The sequence below is a fragment of the Ailuropoda melanoleuca genome, chromosome 14, assembly GCF_002007445.2.
Source record: "Ailuropoda melanoleuca isolate Jingjing chromosome 14, ASM200744v2, whole genome shotgun sequence".
Lineage (NCBI taxonomy): Eukaryota > Metazoa > Chordata > Mammalia > Carnivora > Ursidae > Ailuropoda > Ailuropoda melanoleuca.
Window position 1 is genome coordinate 86489139 of NC_048231.1, and position 16043 is coordinate 86505181.

The 16043-nt window shown below is 37.0% G+C and overlaps 1 protein-coding gene across 1 annotated transcript in view; it reads left to right on the top strand.

Annotated features, from left to right (window-relative positions):
- The first annotated feature begins 376 nt into the window (after positions 1–376).
- Positions 377–16043, top strand: part of RAB27B (RAB27B, member RAS oncogene family) — a 140921-nt gene continuing 125254 nt past the window's right edge. The window contains exons 1-2 of the mRNA XM_034642379.1: positions 377–481; positions 614–688. The gene's annotated coding sequence lies outside the window, so the exon portion shown is untranslated. The remainder of the gene's footprint in view (positions 482–613; positions 689–16043) is intronic.

Here is a 16043-nt window from a genome sequence, read left to right on the forward strand (position 1 = left end):
TTACATTGTAAGTGCGGGGTCAGAAAAGCAAAATAAATAGATACAGTCAGTATAGCAGAGGTGCAAATTAGGTTTCTTTTAAAAAGCCGTCTGGCTTTAACGTTTTCAAGAGCACCCTTCCTTTAACAGACAAGATTATCCGTAATCCTTTTTGGGTTCAGCTGCAGGGTCTGGAATTGTGAGCAGATCTTGTTTACTATTAATCACTTTTCCCAAAGCCCAAGCCCACTGACCTGATGCTCAACAAGCCGACGCCCCTGATAGCCCTTGGCGAGAGCCTCTGGAGGGATCACGAGACGCAGGGAAGCTCCCCAGGGTTACCGCGTGTGTAACCTGGCGCAGGCACTAGGACCGCCCCGACGCCGATAGGCAGCCGCGCTTCCCAGCGTGTCAGCGGGACTGAGCCGCCTTTGCTGTTACACAAGAGAGCCGACAGCAGCCTAGCAGCTCAGCGTCCTTCCCCCTTCTGGCCTGTTGGAAGGTATTTACTTGCTATTTATCATTCAGATTTTGTAGACCGTCCGTGTGCCTTTAGTGTTCACCTAGTCTGATGCTCTGGAAGGCTGTCCAGCACTCGTTGGGTTACTATATTATTTTATGTTAATTTCCACAGCTGATGGAAGCAACAGTGCCATAAAGAAATGGGCTAGATATTTCCAGAGGCTGAAATCTGGAGACATTTGAAGGTGTAAGTACATTGGTCACGGATCTCTAACGGGCTGGCTGTGTTAGTTGTACCTCTTGACCTTCTCCTTCTTCCTCACTGAAAGAGCCAATGTAGAATGCCACCTGCATATTTCATTCATGAAGGAAAAGCACCAAGACGGTGACAGAAACCACTAATGATGGCCCTGCAGCTCCACTTTGGAGTGGCTGTGGTTCCCCCTCCCAGCCTGTGGGTTTGCAAGAGGAGAAGCTGGATTTGCAACAGAGTTTTGATGGAAAGAGATTTTGCTCAGGGCAGCAGACTGCTTGCTGGCTTTCTGCTTTCCGTTTTCAACCCTCAGAGATTGTCCTTTCTAATCATTGCCGTGGTGCAGTGTAGGAGTCTTTTTATGCTTTCTTTATTTCTGCATTCCAAATACTCCTCATAGATGTGGGCTGCCAGAAAGCTGTTACACCATTCTGTACCTCTCAGTGTAAAGCCATTGAGGAGAAATTGAGTTTGCTTTCTCTTGCACCACACTCCACTCAATACTACGATTAGTAGATTACACACAGAAACATTTAAAAAATTAATTATCTAAGATTCCCTCTCCTGTTCAACAATACATCTGGTTATGTGTGATAAGGGAGTAGTTTGCTACTAGGAAACCCACATGAAGATCGCTTTATAGAGAAAATTGGACATTGTCTTTAAGTATCTTGCAAACAGTTGAAGATGCTTCTGCAGGGCCTTGATGCCAATTTCATGCATTAAAAGCTCTTTGAAAACTTTAAAGCCTTGTCAAATTGTTAAGTTAGATTATTACTTTAGAAATTAGATCAAATTTAGGTGTCTTATACCAAAATGAAATAGATAAATGTATTTATAAATGAATAAAATGTTGAGTCATATTAATGGTTAATTCATGGGAAATTTTAAGATAAATAGTGGCATTAAATTTATTTCAGGAAAGAAAATATCAAACAGACTCATAGCAAAGCATCAACATTGAACAGGTGACTTTAATGAAAAGCATTTTTATGAGTTTGAAATACATTTAATAGTTCAAAAATTGTATCCTTTAAGGACTTATATTTGATACATTGAAATACCATAAATGAGATTTAAGTGATTGAAGTATTAAGCTTCTGAAAATAAACCTACAATTCTCCTGAAACTCTTTATTTGGTACAAAAAAAGCACAGAGGATATGAGGGAGGGATTGAGTCATATTTTATTGTTCTATACTTCTATTTGAACGTCCTGATTGAATGTTTACTAAATAAATATGCTACCTGTATTTTTTAATGTAACAGAAATTACAAGTGGTTGTAGCAATTAATTTGCAATATACTGAAATGCAAATGAATATAATCATATAAAAATAACACGTTAATAATGCTCTATAAATTTCTTAACAGGGAAAATCTTTTTTGAGAAAAGTGCCTTACTTCTAGAAAAAGTTAGGGAAATCAGATTGGGGGTAGAAGTAGACTTCCAGCATTTTATGAAGGAAAATTAATTTTTTACCTTTATGTTTAGCTGGTATAATGAAATACTACATAACTCCACGAACTTCATGTTAATAAAATTTCTCCTTTTTCTCTTTAAAAAAAGAATGTTTCTATAGCCTCAGCCTGGGAAGATGACTGAGTTCTTTCAAATTAAAACTTAGTTTTCAAAATTCTTGCCCAACATGTGATTTGCAGCCTTAAACTTTAGTTTTATGTCATACTCATTATACATGCCTTACCATAAATAATCTAAAAATAATTTAATTATATGTTGGGTCTAAAGATTCATTGAATTCAGTGATAATCGGGTGGGTGGGGGAGACCAGAGAAGAAAGCTCTTATTCAGAATTTGATACTCTTTGCAGAACATGAACTTTGTTTCTGAATTTAAGTCCTGAAATTAAGTCCACTGGCCAGACCTGACTGAAGACAAGGACACAATACTCAGCGGGAGTCCAGACTTGCTGGCGAACAAGTGGGGCTTAAGGTGCAGAATCAAATGCAAAAGCTAAAACTCATTTGTTAAAGTGTGAAAGTAGTGATTATCTGGTGATTTTTATCCCCGAGGATAATCTCTTTAAGCCTTGAAAAGTCTGGGTTCCCAGGAGATCCAGGGGAATATCAACATAATCTAGATTTACTAGATAGTAGTAAGGTAGATATTTCTAAAAGATTACTTTTAAGAAAGTAGCAAATCTGTATACACTGATTTTACCCTCAGCAGTGCTTTTTTCCTTAAAGGATAGATTCTGAAACAGGGATTCTCACGTGAGGAGGGTCCTTAGTAAGACATTTAAGAAAGAGATGAAAACAATTAGCTTTTATATTATTAAACCACCCAGAAGGAGCTAATGTAATAAGAGAAGATGAACATCAGTGAAACTTGTGTCATTTCAATTTACATTTATTTTAGTTTTCTGTGTGGGGTAAGGAAAGATGCCTCCTAGTAAAAGCCACCAAAAATGCAAAAAATTGGCTGGGGGCTGACTTCTAACAGTCAACCCTGCAGGAAGCCCGGAGTGTTTGTTGAAGGGATAAAGAAACAAATGGAAAGAAATGACAAATAGTCCTTGATTTGCCCTGAAAGGTGATTACAATGTTAATATGAGTGGTTACAAAACTTTCAGCCACAGATAAAAGTCACAGTGACTAGGAATTATATATAACTTGAGAATTTCCTTGACATTCTCTAATTGTGTTTCTAATTGTAATTTTTTTCTTGTTAAATGAAAGAGTTCAAGGAAATGGAACGAGAGCACATTAGTAGCATGCCAGGTCCACCTCATATACGCTTGTGTGAACCAGGAGGGATGAGACACATTTTGTGGGAGTTTGGCAAGAGGGAGAAGTTACTATCCATATAGTTTTGGGAATAAGCTTTTCTCAAAAGCAAAGGTTTTGTTTCCAATATTGATTTTACTTACAAAGAGCTAAGTTTGTAGGTACAGCAGAAAGCTTTTAAATAAATGAGATTCAGCCTTTAGGTGTAAAAGAACCAATTAGCAAAATGAAAGGTGTACCGTGGATTGCTGATAAGCAGTTTTATCCAAAACATTGTTTCAATTATCCCTCCTGGTTCATGCAGTTATAACTGATGTGGACAAAGGACATCACTTATACACTCTTGCTTCCTTCCACTTACGTCTTTTATTTAATAGGGAAGAAGTTAAACCTTCTTCTTAAGGAAACTGTTGATAAATACTAATCATGACTCCATAGATGTTTAAGTAGCAAATGCGCTTTGCCCTTCCCCCAAATATAGTGTAATAATTATAGTTTACATTTTAGAATCGATATAAGATTTTATGGACACAGCATTTAATTTTTTTTGGATTATATTTGTTTATTAGATATTTGTCAATTCCTCACTATATGCTGGGTATGAAGGTCAGACCAGTAAATAAGATACGTCCCACCGTTCATGGGCTTCATCATCTTATGGAGGGAAATAGCCACTAAAACCAAATATTATAAACCATATATATTATTATTAAAATTCTCTTAAATTTATTATAACTTGTTACAAAGTAACATATATCTAATAGGTGCTAACTTGAAAATTAGACGAGAGTACTATGATAAAGAATGACTTGGTGGTTTTTTTTTTTTTTTTTAGACGTGTTGTCTGGAAAACTCCCCAAAAAAGTGGTAGATCATCAGGGATCTGAGTGTAAGAGACACCCAAGTAATGAGCAGCAATGTGTCATAACAGAAAGAGTGCGGAGTTTGTGCCGCAATTTAAATCCATTCTAGGTCATTCTTAAGTCTTGAAATCTTGAGCATTTTACCCCCTTGATAAAACTTTACAGAGTTTTAAGAAAAATAAGATAACCTACGTTAAGAGTCCATAACAATATCTGGGGCAAATTGAATTTCCAGTATGACTTATAAAGTGTTGTTACAACTTTATGAATTCACTCTTTGGAATACCTCGTCAGATAATCGAGTATTGGACTGTTTGCTCACCCCTGTGTCCCTTTCCTCAAAGTGTTGTGATGATTCCATACCACACAGTGTGGGGGAGGAAAGACGGTCACTCCCACAGACAGCAGAAAGAGAGAGCACTATTCCTGAGTCTTCTAAAGACTCTCAAGTAGGAGCTTTGTTAGCTGGGGTTGTGTTACATTTGTGATTGTCTCCTCAGAAACCATCAACACGGTGGTGGATGGGGATTAATGAAGGTGCTGTTCCTCCCAGGAAGTGCTGGAGGGAAAGGACGCCCTCCACGGAGGTTGGCATGGGTCCCCCGGTAGGACTGTGCTTACTGGGCTTGGCCTTCAAACACAAGTTCCTGAGAAGTTAAGTGAGATGAACAAGGCACTTTAAAGTGCACAGCACAGGGTGCAGGCTTAAGTTCAAGAAGTGAGTTCACTGATGAAGAAGGTAGTGCCTTAATACTTGGAGTGATTTGCGTCTGAACAGTCTGGAGTTTTGTCATCTCATCAGTGCACAGCTAGAAAATATATACTTGCATACAAACGACCACATGTATTCTAAATATACGTACATATACATTTGGATAGATAATATTATATACCACAATATGTATATTGTGTGGAAAATTGCTATGTGATGATTTTTAAGTATTTCCCCCCTGTTGCTATTGATAATACAACTAGGTATAGTGGCACAGTTGTTTAACAATATTTTCACGTAGTCCTTTCAAAGAAAAACATTAATCCTGGGTGTTAACAGCTAGATGTAGGTGAAGCTGCTTTATCAGACAGAATCCAAAATAGAAAACTAAACTAAAATAGAAGCCTGAAAGAGGCTCACATTGAAAAGAAGCATGGTTAAGGGAAGAAGGTCCCTGACATGTCAAAATTGGATCTGGCAGCCGCAGACAGACTGGCAGGACCAGAAAAAAGCCAAGGTGCTTTCTGAGGGTGAAAAAGAAGTCCAGAGGGTCAGGACAGGAAGTAAAATTCAAGTTCACAAGATCTTGAGCTGCTCACATTTAAATCTATCTGTAATTCTGTCATGCTTCATTTGTGTGTCCTTGAAAACGTAACTTTATTTAGGTCTTAGTTTCTTTATGGCAATCTATTGAATTTTAGTAGTAAATTAATATCACTAAATGCAAAGAAGGTAATACATAAATATCTAACAGGCAGATAATTACTAAATTACATTTTAAAGCAGAAAGCATAAGGGGCACCTGGGTGGCTCAGATGGTTAAAACGTCCAACTCTTGATTTCTGCTCAGGTCATGATCTCAGGGTTGTGAGACTGAGCCCCACACTGGGCTTCGTGCTGGGCGTGGAGCCTGCTTAGGATTCTTCCTTCCCCTCTCCCTGTCCCCTTCCCCATCTCTAACACTAAAAAAAAAAAAAGGCATAATTAAGATTTAGAACAGTTGTTAAATAATGATTAAATGTACAATTCACCAGTAAGATAGATCTATCCTGAGGCTGTAAGCATCTAATAACATAACCTAAAATAATATAAACAAAATATATAAAGCAAGGTGAAATCAATGAATCCACAATCATAGTGAGATTGTATTAAAATTCACTCAGAAACTGGGCAAAAATTAATAAGGATAGAGAATTTGAGCAATACAGTTTATAATTTCAATCTAACAGACATATATGAAAACTGTAACCATAAAGTTATTCTTTTTAAGCACACATAAAGTCTTTTTATGCATAAAAATCTAACAAAATACAGAGCAAGTCTCAACAAATGACAAAGATCAGTATCATACAGTTAATGTCATTTGATCACAATTTAACAAATGTTTTTGTATCAGAAACTTACACACTTCAATTTAACCATATGCAATATAAAAGGTAATATAATCCAGACTTGAAAATGTAGAAAATAATGTCTATACCTAAAAAGAGCTATTAAATTGCATTTAACCCCATTAAAAAAAATTCACTTTTATCCAAGCATCTCATTGAGATTATTTCTAACCAGGCACATTTGTCAGCTTTTAACGCAGGGTACTGTGTAAGGGTTTAGATAAAAGTGTTCTGAACTGAACACACTTGAAATTTTCCCATTCAACCACATCTGCATGATTCTGATTCTAAGACCTAATTTCTACTGGCCCTACTCTGGTAACTATCATGTCCTGCAGGTAAATCCTCATTTTCAAGGTTAGAATGAACTCATAACTGGATTTTAGATGGTCTATATTTCAATATCCTATATTTTCTTAATACAGAAAATATTCCAATCACTGTAAACAAATACCAACCAAATCCATTATTGATGAAATCCCAAAATGATTCATCTGGGTTGTAAATATTGTAGGTGTTATACTTAAATCTATATTGTTTTAATTATTATCTTGCCTTTCACTTGTTTTATAAACTATTTTTTAAAAGCCTTAAATGTAGAAATTTTTAATAACCCTTAGCAGACCATTCCAATACCCTTTTGGAAAAATTTTAGTTATCTACGAGTTTCTATTTGTCTAAACTCAAACTGGATCAAAATTTCTTTTGAAATCTATAGCAACTTTGCACTCAGTATGAAAAGGGTATTGCATATGCTCTCTGAAGAAGAATGACCCTATTTCATGCCTTGACAAGAAAAAACTCTAGGAAAGATATAAATCTTGTATCATTCTATGTGTATGTCAAAAGTTGTCTATCTTATGAATAAATGGCTCAATTAAAGGGGCGCCTGGGTGGCACAGCGGTTAAGCGTCTGCCTTCGGCTCAGGGCGTGATCCCGGTGTTATGGGATCGAGCCCCACGTCAGGCTCCTCTGCTGTGAGCCTGCTTCTTCCTCTCCTGCTCCCCCTGCTTGTGTTCCCTCTCTCGCTGGCTGTCTCTATCTCTGTCAAATAAATAAATAAAATCTTTAAAAAAAAAAAAAAAATGGCTCAATTAAAGAGCAATTGCTCCTGGCAAAGTGATCACTTGAATGGTGCTTTTTCATTTTGAATGAATCCCTTTAGTTGTTACTGCAGTAAAAAGCCTTAGTGTATTCCAAGTCTGTTTGAGTTCTTTTCAGGATGTTAAAATTTCTTTCTCTCAATAATATTCTGCCTCCACTAATGTATTAAAACTTTCAGTTTTAGAATATTTAAAGTGAAGTTTGGAAGGGACTTTGGAAGTCTTAGTCCACCCCTCTCCCTTGTAGAGATGAAGATTCTGAAGTTCCCAGTGGTCAGGTCATGTTGCGCCAGATATGAAAGAGGAATCTTGTCTTATGATTTTTGCCCTGGCTTTATTATATCCGCTTGTAGTTTGTTAAAGGGCATTTTCAAAATGTAAAATCATAACTCTTAGGCAAATAGAAAATGAACATGTAAAAAATTTTCTTTAATTCGTTAATTAATGAAGGGTATCAGTCAGATGTAATGAGCAGTTTGAAAAGCACTTGAGAAACTATATGTTTGTATGTATATAATTGTGGGCAAAGAGAAGTGTTAGGATAAGATTGTGGAACTTTTTTTTTAAAGCTTCATCTTTGGGATTATCTGGTCCATCAGGGAAAAATTATTTGCATTTCTACAGGACAAAAGCCTACAAGTTAACAAGTCACTTCACTAAATCTGGGACTTTTAATCAATAATAAGCAATGAGATGAACTAAGTATCTTCTCTTAGACAATCCTTGGGTGGTCTTTTCCCCCATATGTTATTGAAAGTACTTTCTGCCCCTCTTTGTGCCTTGTTTCTGCATTCTAGATCAGGGACTGACCAGCTAAGCCTGTGTGCCAAATCCAGCCCATCACCTGTTCTGTAAGTGAAGTCTCACCAGAGCACAGCTTTGACCTGATTCTTTCCGCGGGTGCGTCAAGAGTGTTAATTAACCAAATAAACTTCCTGGAGTTTGCTCTGTGAATCTAGGGTTTACAGTATTATTAATCACTCAGACCACAAAATTAACACCTGTCGAAAACTCATTGTCCTGAGTCAGACTTTTAAATTCTGTGTTAGTACCTCTTCTCTCCTAAGTCTGGGAAACCGACCCCCAAACACTGTCTCCACTAGCTTTCACCCACTGTTCCTATACATTTACATGAACTCTTCCCTTCTAGAGCATCCTCAAATTTGCTGTGGTCCTTAGCCTTTTGGAAGTAGCCTTTTTATTGCCTGAAAGGCAGGGACTTCGGTACTAGACCAGGTTCCTAAAAGGGTTTCATGGGCATCCGGTCCATAGATGTTCCTTAATGATGAGTTGCCATACTTGATTAAATAAGAATCCTTCTCAGATGTGACCTCCAAGCGTAGACTTTGTTGCAACATTCATTTGTGCAGTTACATCCTGGTAAAAATGGGGACACATTGACATTGATCCTATGCAAATAACCTATTACCATGGAAAGTAAAGAGATGCAGTAAAAATATTTGCTTCTGAATTCCTACTGGGTCAGTGAGACTCAGTTATCATTTAGAACATCAATTTAATAATCTTCTAAGATTAGGGTTAGAGATAGCTGAAAAAAGAGAAAGGGTTTCCTTACACAGTTATAAAAAAAATAGAAAGTTTAAATAATGCCAACCATATTCCAGACAAATCATCACAATTAAATAATCCTCACAAGCTCATTAATCCTGGTGGTAACCCTTGTTGCCCTGGACCAGCAGTCTGCTTTTGTGTAATATGTCTGCTTCTGGACTGGAAAGAATCCAGCAAATCCTAACTTATTCCACTGGCGTAGCCTGAACGCTGTCCAAGCCATGTTAGTTTAGAAGCTATCCCCGGGAGTCTACTCCTTGAAGAGTACTTGGTGCTGTCTTTTTTGCAAGGCTCTGGGACTGTACTTCTTTGTTGAAAACACCAATTTTAGCCTACAGTTTATAGCAGAGCTCTGAGGCAGCATCAACAAACAGAAAGCTGTTTGTTGATGAAACTGACTGTGGTTAATTTATAACAATAACCAATGATGTCAGAATTGAGGGGAGTAAAGTTATCTAATAGGTTCTCATAATGGTTTGACCAATGTTTTTCCTTAAGGGTAAGAACATATTATGGATGGCACTGAAGAATCTCCAGGGCCTTCCCCAAAAAGCATCTAATTTCTGAAATATTTATATTAATTATCTTTTACTTATGCAGATTAGCCTAAGGAAGTCTGAGCCTGCCTCCTGACTTTATAATTCTTCCCTGGTAGCTCTTCCAATAATATTGAGCTAATGAGTAACTGTGGAGTCGCCAAACAAACCTGATTGTTTTTTGCATCTTTTCTCTCTCTCTTTTTTTACTTTTATAAAGTAAAATAACAAATCTTTGTGATTTCTGAGATTTCTGAAAAATCTCAAAAATAAATTTATGAGTTAATTTTAAGGGCTATTGGGGGGTCACCTCCAAAACTGCTGAAGCCTAATTTGCAAATCATGAGTCTTGCAAATATAAAATGCACATATGTGAACAATTTCGCAAAACTTATTAATGAATAAGGGAACTAGATGTTATGACTGCTGCAGAGAAAATATGAGAAATATATGCATACAGGCAATTAAACAAAGATATGTTAGGATAAAACTGCTGAATCAGATTTTAAAACTTGCTAATATCCAACAGACCATAACTATTTGAATTATTTATCCCACTGGGCAAAAAGTATTTGCATATTTAATAGAAAAATTCAACAAATTAGTAAGTAATTTTACTAAGTCTGGGATTTTTAATAAATAACAAAAAGTGAGACAAACTAAATAGCATATTCTTCTGGACCTGTGCTGTCTGTTGAGGTAGCCACTAGTTTTTTAAATGTGGCTATTTAAACTTCAACTTAAATTAATTAAAATTAAATATAACAAAAAAACTTTAGTCTCTTAGTCACACTATCCAGTTTCTATGTGCTCAGTGGCTTGCCTTGTGGCTACCATATTGGGCAACATTTCCATTTTCATAGAAAGTTCTTCTAGACAGCCTACCTACACAATCCTCAGCTGGGCATTGATCCTGTAGGATATTAAAGGTGTGTTACCCACATTTTTGCCTTACTTCCAAGGATCAGAAAATTTTTCTTACAGTTTTAATTGTGAGAGAATTTATAATCATCTGAAGTTAAAATTAGATAGTAAATGCCTATGATTTGAGTAGACTTTATGTGTATCATGACCATGCCCAAATGGAAAATGATATGAGTAAACCAAATGATGCATGATATATTTTGGTATTATTATTTTTATTATTATTTTTAAAAAGGCTTTAGAGCAAATAATTTTTTTAAAGTATAGTGCTACCAAAATACATTATGTATCATTTAGTTTACTCAAGATAACTCAATCAACTGTCTTAAAAAAAACTATCAAACTTGGGATACAGTGAATGGTTCTGGTAAAACAGAACGGAGTCAAAACAAAAGATGTGAGTCAGGGCAACCACGGTATCTAAGGAAATTTGTGTGACCTTTTGCTCCACATAGAAATTTATTTTTCCATGCTCAATTATGATAAAATGGAATTACACATATTGCTGTTAAAGTAACTTCCTTATTAAGCAGAACCTATGTTTTATAATAACACTCAACGGTGCAGTAGGGAAATAGAACGTGTATCAAATAGGATGCTATTTAAAATTGTGAGAAATAATTTTGTAGTAGAGAACTACTTTACCTTGGATTTCTCATGCAGAAAATGAAAGGATTATTTCCCTGAATTTCATTAGTTTGTAAATTTCATCATTTATTAAATAAATAGATCCATGAAGTGCCTATTGTGGACGCAGGTGAGACACAGTGTCTGCCCATACAGAGGGTGCAGACTGATAAGGAAGACAGAAAATAAACATATAACTAATGAATGACAAGTGTTGTAATTTTAAGGAAAAGTACTTATGACGGGAATCCTTTCCTAGTCTGTTCGGATATAGGCTGGGTGTGTTTGTGGTGGGATAGAGTCCAGAAGGTCATGTCCAAGAAATCTGCATTTAAACAAGGACCTAGAAGATACATAGGGATTTTCTAGGTAAGGGAGGGTTGTGAAGGGAGTGGGGTGGAAAACTTCAGAAAGGAAACCTCATGTAGGAGGTCTTGACAAAGGAGGCAGCAGGAATGTTTGAGTTTTTGACACATAAAGCTTAGACTTGAAAGAATTGTGTTTTATTGCTAGTATTTCCTTTTTGTGGCAAAAAAGAAAGAGGGCAGGGATTACTTTCATCTATCAAACTACAATCAAGGAATTATGTAAGTAGACATAATCCTAGTGCCCCACTCCTCATTCAAAATTGCCAAACGTGTTTTCCTCTGTGGAAGAAAGTTGCTCATTTAGTCACCTTGACTTCCACTAAGGTCCGAAATGAAAGAGGTCGGCTGCTGCTGCTTCTTCTTCTTTAAAAGATTCATTTACTTATTTAGAAAGTACGTGTGTTAAGATCAGGGGCGGGGAGGGCAGAGGAAAAAGGAGAGAGAATCTCAAGCAGACTCCCCACTCAGCACAGAGCCCTACAGTGGACTCAATCTCGCAACTCTGAGATCATGACCTGAGCCAAAATCAAGAGTTGATCACTCAACCAACAGCTACCCAGGCACCCCCAAAATCTTACATTTGAATATTATATGGTATATCACCTTGGCATCCTCTTTTTTCCTTTCTACAAACCTCTCATGGTGTATTTGTCCTATCGTGATACATTTGTTTTGCTATATTTGACATCCTTTCTAGAATGTGAGCCCATAATAACCTCTGTATTTCCAGCACTTAACATAACCTTGGCAAGGAGAGATGTTCCATAAATGTTCATTGAGAGACTAAGTAAATGGATAAATGAATGATCCTAGGTTTAGGAATGTATCAAGAGAAAGAAAACGACCTTCAATGACCTGGCCGAATCTCTTAAATAATTCTTTTTTTCATTTTATATGGAAGTAACTTGATAATATCTAAGTTATTTGACTAATATTGATGAGGAAAGAAATTTTCAAAGGTAAGAACATCTATGTTATCAACAAGATGTTCAACTTTTATTGAATGCCTCCTCTATACAAATCAGCCATTCTAAAAGAGAAAGGAGGTAACAGTTCTTGCCTTCTAGGAATTTGAGATAAAGTTTGAAAAACAAGAATGTATGCTTAAAAATGCAATTACTAATGTAGGAAGTATGTACTAAATACCAAATGAATACAATAAAAAGTGACAAATACCAGAGTTTGAAAAGTAAACCACAAGTATATTCCAAAATCCTGGTAATATTATAGGCCACAAATGAGGGAAGATTTCCATGTAATACCAGACCCCTCTAATTGTTCTTAGATGACTAAACATTGACTTATAATTTTGTCCTTCTGTGTATATTTCCAGTAGTTTATAGCTGACTGCCTTTGAGGATATGACTTATATTTTCCACATAAGAACAACCGGAAAGAAAAGAATGAAATTAATATGTGTTGATCACCTACCATATCCCAGACACTGAGAACAGATTTTACATAATGTATTTGTACCTTAAATGGTTTTATAGAACATAAACGCATTCACAAGATTTTTAAAAATCTAATCTGCATCTTATGCTATTTGTGGAACAGAACTTGATCTGGATGAGAATATTTTTTCATAAAACAACTTTGCTGTGTTATATATTCTGCACACGATAAACTGTATACTCCCCTATAATCATGGGTACGACCAAGATGGAGATTATTATCACCTCCAAAAAGTCTCCTGATGCCCTTTTGCAGTGAACCCTGGCCTTAGGCTGCCTCCAATATGCTATTTGTCACTATAAATTCCTTTGCCTTGTCTGGCATTACATGGAAATGGAGTCATACAGTATGTACTATTTTGTGTCTGACTCCTTTCACTCAGTGTAACGTTCCTGAGATTCACCTGTGTCCCTGCATGTATGAGTAGTTCAAGATTTTTTTTAAAAAAATTCTGAGTAGTATTCCATCTCATGGATATACTGTAATTTTATTTATCCATTCTCCTTTTGATGGACATTCAGGTAGTTTTCCTTTTTTTTTTTTTTTTTTGGCTACTAGGGATAAAATTGCTATGAACCTTGATTTTCTTTTTTTTCCCTTCCTTTTAAAGATTTTATTTATTTATCTGAGAGAGAGAGAGAGAGAGAGAGAGAGCACAAGTGGGTTGAATGGCAGAGGGAGAAGCAGACTCCCCACTGAGCAGGGAGCCTGATGCAGGGCTTGATCCCAGAACCCCAGGATCATGACCTGAGCTGAAGGCAGATGCTTAACTGACTGAGCCACCCAGGTGCCCCACTCTGAACCTTGATTTTCAAGTCTTTGTGTAGAGGTAGGTTTTTATTTCTCTTGGTGAGCAGCTCAGAGTGGAATTGCTGAGCTCTGTAAGTATACATTTAACTTTGAAAGAAGCTGGTGAATAGTTTTCCAAAGTATTTGCTGCATTACACTTTGCCCAGAAGAGATGTATGAGAGCTCTAATTTCTCCACATTCTCACGTACACCTGATATTGTTAACGTTTTTAAGTTTAGTCCTTTCTGTGGGGGGGTGTGGGGGATCTCATTATAATTTTAATTTTCATTTCTCCAGTAAACTAATGCTGTTGATCATCTTTGTGTGGGCTTATTACATATTTGTTTACCTTTGGGGAGGTTGTCTTTTCAAATCTTTTGCCCCCTTTTGTGTTAAGTTACTTGTCATTGAGTTGTGAGAGTTCTGTATGCATTCTGGATACAAATCCTTGGTAAGATATTTGTATTGCAAATATGTTCTCTCATTTGTTGACTTGTCTTTTTTTTTTTTTTTTGGAAGACTTTATTTTTTAGAGCAGTTTAAAATTGAGAGGAAGGTACAGAGATTTCCCAGATAGCCCGTGCTCTGACACATGCACAACCTCCCCCATTATTTTTTAAAAAGATTTATTTATTTGAGAGAGAGAAAGAGAGAGAGAGAATGGGGAGAGGGGCAGAGGGAGAGAATCCACGAGCAGACTTCCTGCTGAGCAGAGAGCCTGACCAAGGGCTCAATCCCATGACCCATGAGTTCAGGACCTGAGCCAAAACCAAGAGTCGGACACTCAACTGAGTCACCCAGGCGCCCCCAACCTTCCCCATTACTATCATCCCCCTACAAAGTAGTACATTTGGTACAATCAATGAACCTACATTGACACATCATAATCACCCAAAGTCCATAGTTTGCCTTAAGTTTCACTCTCGGTGTATACATTCTGTGGGTTTGCACAAATGTATAATGACATGTATCCACCATTATGGTATGATATAGAGTATTTTCACTGCCTGAAGATTCCCTGTGCTTTATGTATTCATACCTCCCTCCTCACCTCAACCTCTGTGAACCACTGATCTTTTTAGTTTCTGCACAGTTTTGTCTTTTCCAGAATGTCATGTAGTTGGAATCAGTCTGTAGACTTCAGATTGGCTTCTTTCACTTAGTCATATGCATTTAAGGTTCCTCCATGTCTTTGCATGGCTTGATAGCTTTTTTTTTTTTTTTTAGTGCTGAATAATATTCCATTTCCTGGATGTATAGCAGTGTATTTACCCATTCATCTGCTTGAAGGACATCTTGGTTGCTTCCACGTTTTAGCCATTATGAATAAAGTGGCTATAAACATCCCTGAGCAGGTTTGGTGTGAACATAAAATTTCAGTTCACATGCATGAAGACCAAGGAATATGATTGCTGAATTGTATGGAGAGAGTACGTTTAATTTCTTTTTCTGTTTTCTTTTTCATTTTTAGAAGTTACTGAGAGCAATAGGTTTTAATTTTGATATAGTCCTATTTACCTTTTGTTAGTTTGTACCTTGAGAGTTCCCGGGTGAAATGTGAAACTGGCTCCTATGCGCAGAGGGCAAGGTGAGACCACAGGCAGACCCCTCCAGTTTGGTAGATGTCAGTTTCACCAGGCAAGGGAATTTACATACCAGGCCTGTCCTGGGGGGGGCTGCAAAGTAAATAGATCTGCTCCCCCACCAGCAGAATAGTAAAAGTTTACATAGAGGCCTTAACTGTGGTCAGTCACTGTCCAGACAGTCTCAACAACACATTGCTCTCTGAAGGCTGCATCCTCGGAACCGGCTTCTAGTGTGGGAGTGTGGGCAGAACGTATATTTCCAGGACAGGGGAGCGGGCGAGGAGCCTCTAGTTGCCTGGGTTCAGCTCTTGGGTCAGCTGGTAGTCACATCCTCTTGATGACCTTCTCCAACACTTTTTTTTTTTTTTTTTGGTCTTCTATGGTTTGTGCATGGTCTGGTAACAGGTTCATGACTAGAGGGAGAATTCATCCCATGGCTAATATTAATAAAGTTCCATTACTGGATTGATTCTACATAAGGCAGTAATACCGAGGATCTTTATAAGAGTGATTTTATCTTACGCTTTTTATTAACTAGTCCCTTGGATAATGAAATGATTCATAGACATTGTCCTCCTAAGTCCTTGGATGTCTAAATAGAAAGAGCTATAGAGCCTCAGGGTTAGGAAGGACATTCTTTCCATCCATTGTATAAACATTTAGCAGTCAAATCA